Consider the following 16,814-nt stretch of genomic DNA (forward strand, 5'->3'; position numbering starts at 1 on the left):
TTAATATTGTAAAACATAGCTTTCCCATGACATTGTTGTCATGTAAATCTTGTTGTTAGCCAGAGTTGACGAAAAAGAAAAAAAACAAGCCCTTATTGTTAGTATATATTGACAGCATTTTAATGTTAAAAGACAGATATTTCCCTTTAAATCCACCTTTTTTTGGCTCTAACAAGTGTTCATAGGCTAATTCCAAATAAGTAGAGAATAGAGATATCTCTTATTTGACGGGGCAAAACCATTTTGAATAAAGTCCAAAACAGTCAACATTTTTGTGATTGTGATGCAAAGATGAGTTTCTTCAATATCAGTGTACGAATGAATCAAACTTAGCACTTCTACACTTGCTGAGGTTTTACTGTATTCCAAAAGAAAGGTCAGAGAGAGCAACAAAGACAAGACTTACCTCCAGTGCTCATTCATAGCTGTGATCGTATAGTGGTTAGTACTCTGCGTTGTGGCTGCAGCAACCCCGGTTCGAATCCGGGTCACAGCAATTGGGTCAAGTGGCTTTTTCCACTGATGCACCTGTATGGACAGTTCCACTTTCTCAGTCATTGCCTTCCCATGATATTGTTGTCATGTAAACCTTGTTGTTAGTTGGACTTGGTGAAAAAGGGGAAAGAAAGCAATCCAAATGTTATGAGTACATATTTGTCAGACTTTTAATGTTAAAAGACAGATATTTTCCTTCAAATCCACCTTATTTTTTAGCTCTAATAAGTGTTCAAAGGCTAGAACAGGCATGTCAAACATACGGCCCACGGGCCGGACCCGGCCTGTTGGATGATTTAATCCGGCCCGTCATAAATTTCTGAGTATGTCAAAAAAAGAAGCGAGTCACTAGCTCATTTCTATCAAAAGTTATGATTTTTTAAAATAAATACAAACCACATGCTACCTCCGGCCGCTAGAGGGAAGTAAATGTGTAAAAGGGCTCACGTCCAGCATGCGGCACTGACACAAGTTAGTACCAGGAAATAAACATTCGCAACGTGATGTGTCCAACTAGAAATAAACCGGCAAGCTTGCTTCACCATTCACCACTACTACTAAACAAGTTATCGGTCAACACGCACTTATCATGTCTCACAGCCGTGCGTCCGAAGGCACCGGATCATCCCGATTTGGATAAATATAAAGACAATATAACAGATTTGCTGCGAGAGTTTGAGCGGAGGTTTCAGGTTTTCAGTGAACTTGAGAACAAATTCGGCTTTTTTCGCTCGCCATTTACAGTGAAGCCTTCTGATGTGCCAGCTGACATTCAGCTCGAGCTTATTGACTTGCAGTGCGATTCCGCTATGAAGGATACATTTGGGTCCGTTGGATTGGATACGTTTTATCAGTATCTTGTGCCATGTTACCCCAAATTAACAGCCGTGGCTGCAAAGGTTCTCTCCATGTTTGGGACTACTTATCTTTGTGAACAGGTGTTCTCTGTGATGAACATTAATAAAACAAAGCAGCGCTCAAGGTTAACAAATGAACACTTGAATGACATTGTTAAATGTGCTGCTACTCAGGATTTGACACCTGATATCGACGCACTTGTAAAGGCAAAAAGATGACAAGTTTCAGGAGCCAGCAGCAGCAAGTAGACTGCAGGAGTGCAGTGAGAGAGAGAAAAAAGTGTGATGACACAACATTTGTTTGCACTCATAAATGCAGATTATTAAAAATAAGATGAATCTGGTTTCATATTAAAGACAATTAATATTTTGCAGTATATTCTCAGCTTCAGTAGGTCCAGCCTAGTAGTTTGAGCTGATGTAGTCTAATCTTATTGCCCATGCACTGCTAAAACTTTTATTTTGTATTTTTATTTATTATTATATTTTTTTTATTTATTATTATTTCAAAGCAGTATGACAATTAAGGCAAAACATTTTTTATAGCTCCTACTTGAGTTTGTTTAGTGTGGTGAGTTGGTTCAGGCATAAAACTCCATTCACTCAACTGTTAAAATAAACCAGTTGTTAACACATTCAATGCCAAACATGAAAATCATTTTTTTCTCCATTGTATGTGAATAAATGTGTTGTGCTTAGAAAAGATCCCTTGTCATCCGTGATTATAATATGTAGGGTAGGCTACAAATTTAGGCTAAATGATAAAGCATAGTACGGAAAAACAAAGCTAAATAGTTGGAGTTGACATTCTTTTACTGATACGGCCCACCTGAGAACAGAAAATCTGGATCCGGCCCCAGAGCCAAACTGAGTTTGACATGCCTGGAGAATAGAGATATAACTTATTTGACAGGGCAAAATCATTATTAATAAAGTCCAGAATCGGTCAATTTAAGTGATTGTGATTCAAAGATGAGTATCTTCTATATCTGTGTACGAATATATATCAAACTTAGCACTTCTACTGTTCCTAAAGTTCTACTATGTTCCAACAGAAAGGTCATAGAGAGCAGCAAATACTACAACGATCTGCAGTGCACGTTCATAGCTGTGATCGTATAGTGGTTAGTACTCTGCGCTGTGGCCGCAGCAACCCCGGTTCGAATCCGGTTCACAGAATTGTGCATGTGTGGATTGCGCTTCTGTTGGTTTTCCATAGATGATTTAATTAATATCAAAAGCCATAAGTGTTACCTCCCCAGGATATCAGCGTCTTTGTCTTGTACATCTCACTCTTAGCATTTCAACTTCATCACATGGTCACATCGCTGAGTTGGTGAATAAGAAGAAAAGATAAAAACAACCCTTACTCTGAGTACTTATTTGTCACACTTTTTATGGTAAAAACCAGAAATTTTCCTTCAAATCCTCCTTTTGAGCTGTCACAATTGTTTATTGTTTAATGCCAAGTAGAGAATAGAGATATCACTTATTTGACAGGGCAAAAGCATTGTAAATAAAGTCCAGAAACGGTCAATTTAAGTGATTGTGATTCAAAGATAAGTTTCTTCCATATATATATATATATATATATATATATATATATCAAACTTAGCACTTCTACACTTGCTGAGGTTCTACTGTATTCCAAGAAAAAGGTCATAGAGAGCAACAAAGACTAGACTTATTGCCAATGTACATTCATAGCTGTGATCGTATAGTGGTTAGTACTCTGCGTTGTGGCCGCAGAAACCCCGGTTCGAATCCGGGTCACAGCAATGGGATTAAGTGGGTTGTTCTGCTGTTGCACCTACATGGACAGTTCCACTTTCTCAATCATTGCCTTCCCATGATGTTGTTGTCATGTAAATCTTGTTGTTAGTCGGAAAAGGGGGAAAAAAAGCAATCCAAATTTGTCACACTTTTTGTGGTAAAAGCCAGAAATTTTCCTTCAAATCCTCCTTTTGAGCTGTCACAATTGTTCATTGGCTAATGCCAAGTAGAGAGGAGAGATATCACATATTTGACAGGGCAAAAGCATTGTTAATAAGGACCAGAAATCGTCAATTTAAGTGATTGTGATTAAAAGATGAGTTTCTTCTATATCTGTGTACGAATATATATCAAACTTAGCACTTCTACTGGTCCTAAAGTTCTAGTATGTTCCAACAGAAAGGTCATAGAGAGCAGCAAATACTAGAACGATCTGCAGTGCACGTTCATAGCTGTGATCGTATAGTGGTTAGTACTCTGCGTTGTGGCCGCAGCAACCCCGGTTCGAATCCGGGTCACAGCATTGTGCATGTGTGGATTGCTCTTCTGTTGGTTTTCCATAGACAATTTAATTAATATCAAAAGCCATAAGTGTTACCGCCCCAGGATATCAGCGTCTTTGTCCTGTACATCTCACTCTTAGCATTTCAACTTCATCACATGGTCACATGCCTGAGTTGGTGAATAAGAAGAAAAGATAAAAACAACCCTTACTCTGAGTACTTATTTGTCACACTTTTTATGGTAAAAACCAGAAATTTTCCTTCAAATCCTCCTCTTGAGCTGTCACAATTGTTCATTGGCTAATGCCAAGTAGAGAATAGAGATATCACTTATTTGACAGGGAAAAAGCATTGTAAATAAAGTCCAGAAACGGTCAATTTAAGTGATTGTGATTCAAAGATAAGTTTCTTATGTATATATATATATCAAACTTAGCACTTCTACACTTGCTGAGGTTCTACTGCATTCCAAAAAAAAGGTCATAGAGAGCAACAAAGACTAGACTTATTGCCAAGGTGCTTTCATAGCTGTGATCGTATAGTGGTTAGTACTCTGCGTTGTGGCCGCAGCAACCCCGGTTCAAATCCGGGTCACAGCAATCGGATTAAGTGGGGTGTTATGCTGTTACACCTACATGGACAGCTTAAAAATGTTAAACATAGCTTTCCCATGACATTGTTGTCATGTAAATCTTGTTGTTAGCCAGAGTTGACGAAAAAGAAAAAAAACAAACAAAAAACAAGCCCTTATTGTGAGTATATATTTGACATCATTTTAATGTTAAAAGACAGATATTTCCCTTTAAATCCACCTTTTTTGGGCTCTAACAAGTGTTCATAGGCTAATTCCAAATAAGTAGAGAATAGAGATATCTCTTATTTGACAGGGCAAAACCATTTTGAATGAATTCCAAAAGAGTCATCATTTTTGTGATTGTGATGCAAAGATGAGTTTCTTCAATATCTGTGTACGAATGAATCAAACTTAGTACTTCTACACTTGCTGAGGTTTTACTGTATTCCAAAAGAAAGGTCATAGAGAGCAACAAAGACAAGACTTACTTCCAATGCTCATTCATAGCTGTGATCGTATAGTGGTTAGTACTCTGCGTTGTGGCCGCAGCAACCCCGGTTCGAATCCGGGTCACAGCAATGGGATCAAGTGGGGTGTTCTGCTGTTGCACCTACATGGACAGTTCCACCTTCTTAATCAATGCCTTCCCATGACGTTGTTTTCATGTAAATCTTGTTGTTAGTCATGGTGAAAAGGGAGAAAAAAAGCAATCCAAATGTTATGAGTACATATTTGTCAGAATTTTAATGTTAAAAGACAGATATTTTCCTTCAAATTCACTCTTTTTTTAGTTCTAATAAGTGTTCAAAGGCTAATTCCAAATAAGTAGAGAATAGAGATATCACGTATTTGAAAGGGCAAAAGTAATATTAATAAAGTCCACAAACTGTCAATTTAAGTGATTGTGATTCAAAGATGAGTTTCTTCTATATCTGTGTACGAATATATATCAAACTTAGCACTTCTACTGTTCCTAAAGTTCTACTGTGTTTCAACAGAAGGGTCATAGAGAGCAGCAAATACTAGAACGATCTGCAGTGCACGTTCATAGCTGTGATCGTATAGTGGTTAGTACTCTGCGTTGTGGCCGCAGCAACCCCGGTTCGAATCCGGGTCACAGCAATGGGATCAAGTGGGGTGTTCTGCTGTTGCACCTACATGGACAGTTCCACTTTCTTAATCATTGCCTTCCCATGATGTTGTTTTCATGTAAATCTTGTTGTTTGTCAGAATTGGTGAAAAGGGAGAAAAAAAGCAATCCAAATCTTATGAGTACATATTTGTCAGAATTTTAATGTTAAAAGACAGATATTTTCCTTCAAATCCACTCTTTTTTTAGTTCTAATAAGTGTTCAAAGGCTAGAGAATAGAGATATCACGTATTTAAAAGGGCAAAAGCAATATTAATAAAGTCCACAAACTGTCAATATAAGTGATTGTGATTCAAAGATAAGTTTCTTCTATATCTGTGTACGAATATATATCAAACTTAGCAGTTCTACTGTTCCTAAAGTTTTACTATGTTCCAACAGAAAGGTCATAGAGAGCAGGAAATACTACAACGATCTGCAGTGCACGTTCATAGCTGTGATCGTATAGTGGTTAGTACTCTGCGTTGTGGCCGCAGCAACCCCGGTTCGAATCCGGGTCACAGCATTGTGCATGTGTGGATTGCTCTTCTGTTGGTTTTCCATAGATGAATTAATTAATATCAAAAGCCATAAGTGTTACCTCCCCAGGATATCAGTGTCTTTGTCCTGTACATCTCACTCTTAGCATTTCAACTTCATCACATGGTCACATCCCTGAGTGGGTGGTCAAAGGAAAAAAAATAAAAGATAAAAACAACCCTTACTTTGAGTCATTATTTGTCACACTTTTTGTTGTAAAAGCCAGAAATTTTCCTTCAAATCCTCCTTTTGAGCTGTCACAACTGTTCATTGGCTAATGCCAAGTAGAGAATAGAGATATCTCTTATTTCATCCATCCATCTTCTTGTCCGCTTCTTCCCTTTCGGGGTCGCGGGGGTGTCCTACTGAAGGGCAAAGGCGGGGTTCACCCTGGACAGGTCACCAGTCTATCGCAGGGCCTCAATCACACACACGCACATACATGCATTCACTCACACATTCACACCTAGGGGCAATTCAGAGTCACCAATCAACCTATGAAGCATGTTTTTGGATGGTGGGAGGAAGCCGGAGTCCCCATTGAAAACCCATGCATGCCCGGGGAGAACATGCAAACTTCACACAGAAAGGTCCCAGCCAGGATTCGAACCAGGGCCTTCTCGCCGTGAGGCAAGAGCGCTAACCACTGCGCCACCGTGCAGCCCTATCTCTTATTTGACGGGGCAAAACCATTTTTAATAAAGTCCAAAACAGTCAACTGCTGTGATTGAGATGCAAAATGAGTTCCTTCAATATCTGTGTGCGAATGAATAAAACTTAGCACTTCTACACTTGCTGAGGTTTTACTGTATTCCAAAAGAAAGGTCAGAGAGAGCAACAAAGACAAGACTTACCTCCAATACTCATTCATAGCTGTGATCGTATAGTGGTTAGTACTCTGCGTTGTGGCCGCAGCAACCCTGGTTCGAATCTGGGTCACAACAATGGGATCAAGTGGGGTGTTCTGCTGTTACACCTACATGGACAGTTTAATATTGTAAAACATAGCTTTCCCATGACATTGTTGTCATGTAAATCTTGTTGTTTGCCAGAGTTGACGAAAAAGAAAAAAAAAATACAACGCCTTATTGTCAGTATATATTTGACAGCATTTTAATGTTAAAAGACAGATATTTCCCTTTAAATGCACCTTTTTTTTGGCTCTAACAAGTGCTCATAGGCTAATTCCAAATTAGTCGAGAATAGAGATATCTCTTATTTGACAGGGCAAAACCATTTTGAATGAATTCCAAAACAGTCATCATTTTTGTGATTGTGATGCAAAGATGAGTTTCTTCAATATCTGTGTACAAATGAATCAAACTTAGCACTTCTACACTTGCTGAGGTTTTACTGTATTCCAAAAGAAAGGTCAGAGAGAGCAACAAAGACAAGACTTACCTCCAGTGCTCATTCATAGCTGTGATCGTATAGTGGTTAGTACTCTGCGTTGTGGCTGCAGCAACCCCGGTTCGAATCCGGGCCACAGCATTGTGCATGTGTGGATTGCTCTTCTGTTGGTTTTCCATAGATTATTTAATTAATATCAAAAGCCAGAAGTCTTACCTCCCCAGGATATCAGCGTCTTTGTCCTGTACATCTCACTCTTAGCATTTCAACTTCATCACATGGTCACATCCCTGAGTTGGTGAATAAGAAAAAAAGCTAAAAACAACCCTTACTCTGAGTATTTATTTGTCACACTTTTTATGGTAAAAACCAGAAATTTTCCTTCAAATCCTCCTCTTGAGCTGTCACAATTGTTCATTGGCTAATGTCAAGTAGAGAAGAGAGAAATCACCTTTTTGACAGGGCAAAAGCATTGTTAATAAGGTCCACAAATGGTCAATTTAAGTGATTGTGATTCAAAGATACGTTTCTTTTATATATATATATATATCAAACTTAGCACTTCTACACTTGCTGAGGTTCTACTGTATTCCAAGAAAAAGGTCATAGAGAGCAACAAAGACTAAACTTATTGCCAAGGTGCATTCATAGCTGTGATCGTATAGTGGTTAGTACTCTGCGTTGTGGCCGCAGCAACCCCGGTTCGAATCCGTGTCACAGCAATGGGATCAAGAAGGGTGTTCTGCTGTTACACCTACATGGACAGTTTAATATTGTAAAACATAGCTTTCCCATGACATTGTTGTCATGTAAATCTTGTTGTTAGCCAGAGTTGACGAAAAAGAAAAAAAAGAAAAAAAAACAACGCCTTATTGATAGTATATATTTGACAGCATTTTAATGTTAAAAGACAGATATTTCCCTTTAAATGCACCTTTTTTTGGCTCTAACAAGTGCTCATAGGCTAATTCCAAATTAGTCGAGAATAGAGATATCTCTTATTTGACAGGGCAAAACCATTTTGAATGAATTCCAAAACAGTCATCATTTTTGTGATTGTGATGCAAAGATGAGTTTCTTCAATATTTGTGTACAAGTGATTCAAACTTAGCACTTCTACACTTGCTGAGGTTTTACTGTATTCCAAAAGAAAGGTCAGAGAGAGCAACAAAGACAAGACTTACCTCCAGTGGTCATTCATAGCTGTGATCGTATAGTGGTTAGTACTCTGCGTTGTGGCCGCAGCAACCCCGGTTCGAATCCTGGTAACAGCAAGGTGCTTATTCGGTTTGTTCTCCTGTTGGACTGTGTTTATATAATTGTCTTCTAGTTACTTTTGAGTTGGCTTTAGTTATTTTCCATCTGTTGCTTGATTTCAGAAGTTCTTTGATTGCCTATTGACTTCAGAATGCACTTAAGGCTGTAACTGTTATCTATCTCATCTAAAGGTTTAATGTTGGTTTGTTATCAGACGGTGAAGCTCGCCCTTATCTTTTGGACCTACTCTCTTACAACTCTGCAAATTCTCTGCCAAAACACATGGTCAGATCAAAGAAAGCGAATTCGCTGTTGCGACACTAACAGGATATGGCAAAAGATGAAGAACGACAAATGTATTTATCTTTGTGGCGTGTCACAGGAAAAAAACAAACAAACAAAACAAATAGAACATTTAAGGTATTCCTAATATTTTCTGGTGCCCCTGAAGGAGAAGGCTTAATTTATTCAGTCTATGACAGTTCTGCTTAACACACATGCAACATATTAGCTCATTAAAAAATTGTATAATGTTTTTTTTTTTTTTCTTTTGGAGAACTTTAACTTTATAAACATTTTAAGTTATGTCTAGCGTTTATTCAGAAATAATCAGAAAGATATTTTGAGCTGGCGCACTATATTTCATGATGTGAATAAAAGTAACAGCTTTCCATTTGACTATTTTATTCCTAGCAGTTAGTATAAGAAGCTGTTTTGCATGTCTGGAGAAAGCAGGATTATGTTTACTTAACAAAATGCAACTATATATGTCTGACCTCCTCACAGTTGAAATATCTCTTTGTGTGTGCGATGTGTTTATGCTTTAGCAAAGGGTCAGAGCAGAGTGGAAGCAATTTGATTCTTGGAGTGTCGTGTCGTTACAAGTTTGCTTCGATGCTTCTAAGCATATGGGCTAAATAGAGAAATGCTTTTATAAACTTTTCATGTCCAGTGAACAAAAAGAACAAGTCGAAATGAAAAATAGGTGTTAAAATGGCTGACCAAGATTTTGAAAATGCGACTCCGACATCACAACTGCAAGCTTTTTACAACTGTATTTTTGTCTGTTCCTGATTCCCAACAATTTGAAAAGAAAAATACCTCAGAAATACACTGTTAAGGTTAATTTTATTTGTCTTTTATCACAAGAAAAGGCCACAAGAACACGTTAAAATACAATTTTCATTGAAGTAGATCCTCAAGGTGCCATGCAAATTAATTGATCGACCAAATGATTAAGTAGCAAGACTGCAATGATGTAATCTTACCTGCTAATCTGTTTGAACAAGATTCATTACAGGTGAATGAAGCATTTATTGGTTACTTCCACTAATTGTTTGAATACATTGTAAAATAATGAAATAACTTCAGCAGAAGTCCACAAATTCAGAAAAAAAAAACTGGACACATGCTCTTCAAATGTTTTTTTTTTGTTTTTATTGCTTAAAGTGTCTTTTCTTGAGGGTCAAAAGCAGTTTGGCTGTCAAACACTTGAATTTACAGAACAAACACTATACCTGCAAATGCAGCATGACTTTTTATGACCCAAATTCTTCAAAAATTAAAGTACCTAGGGCAAACCTGAGGCACAGTCAAGACTTGGGTGTCTCAGGTGAAGCCTGCAGCTGCCTCATTGCCTTTATGGTAAAAATAGTTTTTGTTTATGTGACCTAAAGCATGTTTGGAGCAAGTACCATGAAATATTAGATGCAGGGAAAGTTAATCTTGCTTTACCAGAATATCATTAGTTATTTTCTACTATGTTTACCAATTTATGAATCATAAAGAACAAAAGAAAAAGGGATAAACATGTAAAAGAATATACAGTAATACGTTGCTTATTTGGTATATATATGTATAGAATGTCCCTCTCACCCTCCGCGGGTAGTTTCTCCTCTTAGCTAGGGTCCTCTACCAGAGGCCTGGGAGCTTGAGGGTCCTTCGCAGTAGCTGTTCCTAGCACCGCGCTTTTCTGGATGTCTGAGGTCTTTCCAGGGATCTGCTGTGGCCACTCCCCCAGTTTGGAGGTTACAGCCCCAAGTGCTCCAATTACCACGGGCACCACTGGCACTTTCACCTTCCAAGCTTTCTCCATTTCCTCTCTGAGTCCTCTCTGCGTTTGTCATGTTCCTTCTTCTTGATGTCACCATTGTTTGGAACTGCCACATACACCACAACTCCTTTCCTTTGTTCTGTATCAACCACTGCAGTGTCTGGTTGGTTCGCCATTACCATCCTGTCTGTCTGGATCTGGAAGTCCCAGAGGATCTTCGCTCTCTCATATATATATATATATATATATATATATATATATATATATATATATATATATATATATATATATTTACTATATACTAAATATATTTTAGCAATACCTTACATTAATAAATAAAATGCAGATTGTTGGCTAAATCTCAATTATCCATTAATAAAAGTAATCAAATTTTTTAGGCGAATCTCATGTACTTCATTTTGTATTTTTCAGAACCAAAGGAAAGTTGAATTAATTAAGTTCTATACCTTTTGTTTAGGAGCTGCCAAAATTGAATAAAAATTTTGCAAATAAAATAGATATTGAGTATGTGTGTATATGAAAACGCGCTCATATTTCCATGTGAGTGCAGAAGCAGTTGTGGTCTGTCAGGCTGCACCTTCCCTGGCGCTGTCATCTTTACAGGCAAGCATCCACTGGAGCCTGAAGGCGAGCTCCGCTTCCCTCCTCATCGAGGATGCGTGTTGTCTTCTCCAGTGTCCCGCGGGCGCAGCAGCATACGGTGGATATCACCGAGAGGGTGATGGAGAACGACGTTGAGCTTTTAACAATAACAATAGCAAATGAAATGATGACGTGAGTAAAGCATTGGCCCCTTTGCATCGCTCCACTGCGTACCTTAACGATGTTAAGGAAGACGCTTGGATGTTTCTGCGTGCTTGACTGAAAGATAAACACAGAGTCAGTTCAGAGTTTGGTCTCATCTCTACCCAGGACATAGGCTTTTAAATGTATAATAACTTTAACAAATGATTTCTTCTTCTCACTTGGAAATCTGTCATAATAGCATCAGCTTTGAGTAATGGTCAGCCGTATTGATGTGATAACCAAAAACTGGGGATCTTTACAAGAAATTCAAAAGGAAAAGGAGACAAAAATGTAATCTCAAAAAGGTCAACTTTATATTACCATTATTATTAAAAGAATTTCATGGTCTTTTGCATATAAACAATATGGGGCAATGTTTGTAAAAGTAAGATATCTAATTTGGAGCCCTTGCCTTGACATTATAAAAAAACTTCCCTCAAATGAATACGTTTTGTGGCCTCAAAATGCTCATTTGTTTGCACTAATTGTATTTTGAGAATACAGGAGCATACTTCCCTGATTGAAAGTCCTGCAATGGTGCCGACTGCATAGTCCACAGTTTTCACTGAACCTAATGATCAAGACGACCTGCATGATTGAAGTGACTTTGAATGTGGAATGGCTGTTGGTGTCAGACAGGCTGGTCTGAGTATTTCAGAAACTGCTGATCTAATGGGATTTTCAGCCACAACCATCTCTAAGGTTTACAGAGAAGGGTCAGAAAAAGAGAAAATACCCAGTGACTGCTGTTGAGGTCAGAGGAGAATGGTCAGACTGGTTCCAGCTAATAGAAAGCCAATAGTAACTCAAATAACCACTGATTACAACCAAGATCTACAGAAGAGCATCTCTGAAAACACAACACGTCCAACCATGAGGCAGATGGGCTACAGCAGTAGAAGACCACATGGGGTTCCACTCCTGTCAGATAAGAACAGGAAACTGAGGCTACAATTCACACTGGATTACCCAAATTGGTGAATAAAAGATTGGAAAAACATTGCTAGTTGGAGGGGTCTCCATTTCTGCTTCCACATTTAGATGGTAGAGTCAGAATTTGGCATCAACAACTTGAAAGTATGGATCTGTCCTACTTTTTTTCAACAGTTCTAGTGGTGATGATGTAATGGTATGAGAGATATTGTCTTGTCACACTTTGTGTCCCTTAGAACTGAGTATCATTCACACACCACAGCCGACCAGAGTATTGGCAATGAGTTCACTGGACTCAAACGCCCTCCACAGTCACCAGAACACAATAGAGTACCTTTGGGATAATGTGAAACAGGAGATTGGAATGATGGATCTCCAGCAACTGTGTGATGCTATCATGTCAATATGAACCAAACATTCTGAGGAATGTTTTCAATACCTTGTTGAATCTATGACACCAAAGATTAAGGCAGTTCTGAAGACAAAATGGGGTCCAACATGGTACTACCAAGGTGTACATATAAACATATGTAGATCTTTTCAAGCTCCCATGCCAAAAAAGTGTGGGCACCTCTATTGTAGGCAATGACTATTAAGAGAACATTTATGAATATATAAATGTATTTTTGTTCAAAAAGAGGAAATAGCCGTCTTAGTTATGTTTGAGTCAGACATAAGGACACTAAGTTTTACTATATGTGACAATGAAGAAAGAAATCACATCTTTGCATTGGCGTCTGTCTTATGGCCATAAGGAGAAATAGTCAGAGTGAAGGCCAGTATTTTCCTCTTCTTGCAGAAGGCACTTCATCATTTATGTCGGTTGTCCCCAGACTAAAAAAAACAAAAAAAATCTGACCCTGCTTCAACAAAGCCCTTCCAGTGCTAAACTTTTAATGTGACACAAAACATCAATGGACATTTTTAAAGCCTTTTTCCCATATATAAGGATAATTAGTCCTTTTAAACATGACTAAAACATCATTAGGAAACCTCCTTTTTCTTCTTCTCATGTTTTTTTTTCTGCTGCTGAATGCTGTAGAAGCTGAAGATAATTCCCTGTCCATGACAACAGCCAAAGGCTAATCAGATGCATAGTTTATTTGGAAAGAACATGCTTTCACTCTGCCCCTCCTAGTTGGCCTTATCTCAAGTACACATGAATACAGCTGAAGATAATAGCAAAGGAAGAAGAATTACATTGGTTTTCCTTTCAGATTTCTTGCAGATATCTTTCAGTAGTTTGCTCATCATCACTCTTATTTTCTGTCAGCTGTTGCAGAGACCTCACATTTCTCCGGGCTGTTTTCAACTTCCTGTTTTCCTCCAAACTAAGCAGTGGGAGAAATACTGCTGTGAAGGAGCTGGGGAACGCGCTCTAATCACTACAAGATGGATTCTGCTGAATCTATTTGTTTGACTTTGATTCAATCATTGTTGCAGAGCCTCACCTGACGAACAAAATGTTTTCCATCTGGACTGATTTTTGCATATTGAAAGGTACAAATGTTAGCATAAGGTTTATGTTGCTGTAGTGGAAATACTCCAAAGTCTCATTTGATTTACTGCAGTTGCACTGGAAAATATCTTCTCAAAACAAGTCAAAAAATATTAAAACATATTTTTCTCTTGTTATTAATGGAAAATATCTGGGAATGGAAGTAGTAGAATTTGTAGTGAGGTCCTGGTCTTTTAGGACAAAATTGTTCTTGAAATGAGCTACGTTAAGAACACTCACATATATGGTATTTTGCTCTAATAATTAGTAGGGCTGGGTTGATAAAAATCAATTAATTGATCTGAATCAATCTAAGCTTAATAGATCCATAATTGATCCATAGAGATCAATCTAGCACATAAAGGTTAAGTCCGCTAGCATGATGTTAATGTATCATAGGATTTCCCATAGGAAGGCTAATGTTAAAACTCGGTCGACGCAAACATACATTGCTGACTAAATTAACATCTTTATAAACTCACGGTGTTAATTTTCTAAATTCTTTTAAAGAAATATTTTTTTAAGTAACCGTTTAGTAAGATAAAGGTGTCACAATTATATGTATATTGTGAATCAAATAGACAGTTTTCTCAGAGACATTATGGAAAGTAATTTGTTGTTTTAAGATCAAATGACTAAAGAAGTTATTCAGGAGTTATTGTCTTTAAACATGTCATTACATCTTACTCATATGAAGTGTAGTCAGGAGTTTAAACTAGAAACTGCACACAAATACATGTTGAGGTTGTTTGTTTGCAGTATAGCAACTATATAACTACAGTTGTAACTGAAGTTGTTTGTTACCATTTTCCATATAGCCATATAACAGATTTGTTAATGAGCAAAAGGGCTCAGTTGTTTTCCATTAAAGACTTGTCATATCAAATTTTTACAAATCCGGCCGATAATACCTGTTTAGTTTTTGATTGATCAGATGTTTCCAGTTTAAAGAACTAAGAAATCTCTTTCCAATGTACTATTTTTATTCCTTGAATCAACAGGAGCGTCAGTATCGTGGGAAAACCAGACAGGTCCATAACAGCCTGGTACCTCCTCCTCACGTCTGTCAGCAGCTCAGTCACAGACTGCTGCCGGATGGCATCCCATTCTTCAACCTGCATTTGCAGCAAACGGAGTCAGGTTGTGTTGTTCAGTCTGGCACGAACAGCGCACACAAACTGATCCCACAAGTGTTTAATGGGGTTGAGGTCAGGACTGCTGGCAGCCCATTCCCTCACGCTTAACTCCTAAATTCTGGAGACTCCCTCCAGAATTTAAGAGTTGGCATCGGGAGAGAACGTTTGGCAAATATTTTCATGAGTGCAATCCACATGCTCAGCTCTGCTGCGCACAAGAGCATTTTGCATACAAATGGAGCACCATGTAGGAGGGATTTATTATTACCAAGTAAAACTGTTACAACAAAGAAAAAAAAACAGCAGTCCTGTTTTATGCTGTTTTTAAACAATACCTTTAATGTGGACAAGTGGTTTATAGCTAAAGGGTCGACACAAAAATTCCTGTTGGACAAATCCCATTTTACATTTGATTAATTTTAAGTCATATTACTACAATAAGGATATTTCTGTTATTATTGTTTAGAGTATAAGTCACATTTTTTCTATAGTTTGGCTGGGGTGTGATATAGTATATGATTTTTTTTTTATATATATAAATAGCAACAACCACTAGAGGGCAGTGTAGGCGTGTGCTACTGACTGCAATACAGAAGAAGAACAGACACTCAGACTTACACTGAGTTGTTCCAAAGCGACACAGAGGATGCAGAATTCGGTGGATTTAGTGATTTAAAGTGACACAGAGTTGTTTGAATTGTTAGCATGTTTTCATCATGCTATGGTTATCTTGTTTATTTGTGGCCCTAACATGCATATTTTTTGGTGCTGCAACTTACACTCCAAAATGACTTCTGGTCCAAAAATATGGTAGCTGTAGCACATACAGAAATGTTTGCAGCTTTTCGAAGTTTCTTCAAGAGACTTGTATATTATACATAATATACTACAATCAAGTCAAATCCTACTTGTTAGTCACGTGAATCACTGTGGTGACCCAGAAGGGAGCAGCCAAAAGGAAAAAAAGTGCTGTTTGTCATTAGTTGAAGCTTTAGCACCGGGGAAGGCAACCCTGCTAGCATGTTTGTTGTTTGCTTTTTTAAAATAGATTGGTAACTATGACTTTGACTTGATCAGTAATAGTAATAAGTAAATAGTCTGTTTATAAATACCACCTTATAATCAGATTTTTGGGTGAAGTTTTGTTGTAAATTCTTTAAAAGAACTCTGGGGATTACATGCTGCTAAGATCCATGGCCCCATGCTGTCACTCCTATGGTCCCATTGGTGCCAAGCAGGAGGCCTGTGTCTGCTTCTTGTCAATTCAACACTCTTAATTACTGGAGTTGGTTTTTCATACAGTGCTTCATTGAGGGTGACTCCTTGGAAAACGCTTGATCCTAGAGTGAACTAATCTAAGTAATCAGATTAAAAAAACAGTTCTCATTCTAAGAAGTTACTTCCGTAACAGTAATGGACAATTTTGTGATGTGCTCTTTGTAGCACACATGGCTTTGTGAAAACTTTGAAGATGCAGGACAGATCAGGCAAGGCTCAGAGAGGTACTAGTAATTTAACAACAAAAAGTGCCACTTGAGGTGGAAATGTACTACAAACAAGCCCAGCCAAGCACACTTGTGTCCTTAGTGCGGTGCAACAGTAAGTAAACTGAACCGATCATACACACTAGCACTGAGGACTCATACTGCTAAAATACTAAGCTAACTCCCAATCTTGTTAGTGACATGTAAAAAAACATGTTACTAATAAGATTGGGAGTCAGCATAGTCACAGTAATGTATGTTTTAGTACTATTAGTGTTTTTTTTAGATGTTGAAAACAAGGTTAGGGAAACTTGAGTTGTATGCTAATATGTTGACGTGTAGCATGTCACGAACAAGTTCTATAGTTACTGTGAACGCAGTTAATAAAATCTGACAAACTGAATTCTCTATTTCGTCTTGCCTA

The 16,814-nt window shown here is 37.9% G+C and overlaps 6 non-coding genes across 6 annotated transcripts; all 6 read left to right on the plus strand.

The window, feature by feature from the left end:
• Positions 1-3,058: 3,058 nt before the first annotated feature.
• On the plus strand, positions 3,059-3,130 carry trnah-gug. Its single transcript has one exon. It is a non-coding gene; the product is annotated as a tRNA-His (tRNA).
• A 446-nt stretch (positions 3,131-3,576) lies between these two features.
• On the plus strand, positions 3,577-3,648 carry trnah-gug. Its single transcript has one exon. It is a non-coding gene; the product is annotated as a tRNA-His (tRNA).
• A 507-nt stretch (positions 3,649-4,155) lies between these two features.
• trnah-gug lies at positions 4,156-4,227 on the plus strand. The gene has a single exon. It is a non-coding gene; the product is annotated as a tRNA-His (tRNA).
• A 481-nt stretch (positions 4,228-4,708) lies between these two features.
• Positions 4,709-4,780, plus strand: trnah-gug. Its single transcript has one exon. It is a non-coding gene; the product is annotated as a tRNA-His (tRNA).
• Positions 4,781-5,252: 472 nt separating this feature from the next.
• On the plus strand, positions 5,253-5,324 carry trnah-gug. The gene has a single exon. It is a non-coding gene; the product is annotated as a tRNA-His (tRNA).
• Positions 5,325-5,786: 462 nt separating this feature from the next.
• Positions 5,787-5,858, plus strand: trnah-gug. The gene has a single exon. It is a non-coding gene; the product is annotated as a tRNA-His (tRNA).
• The last annotated feature ends 10,956 nt before the right edge of the window (positions 5,859-16,814 follow it).

The sequence above is a fragment of the Oryzias melastigma genome, linkage group LG12 (genome assembly GCF_002922805.2).
Source record: "Oryzias melastigma strain HK-1 linkage group LG12, ASM292280v2, whole genome shotgun sequence".
NCBI classification, from domain to species: Eukaryota; Metazoa; Chordata; class Actinopteri; order Beloniformes; family Adrianichthyidae; genus Oryzias; species Oryzias melastigma.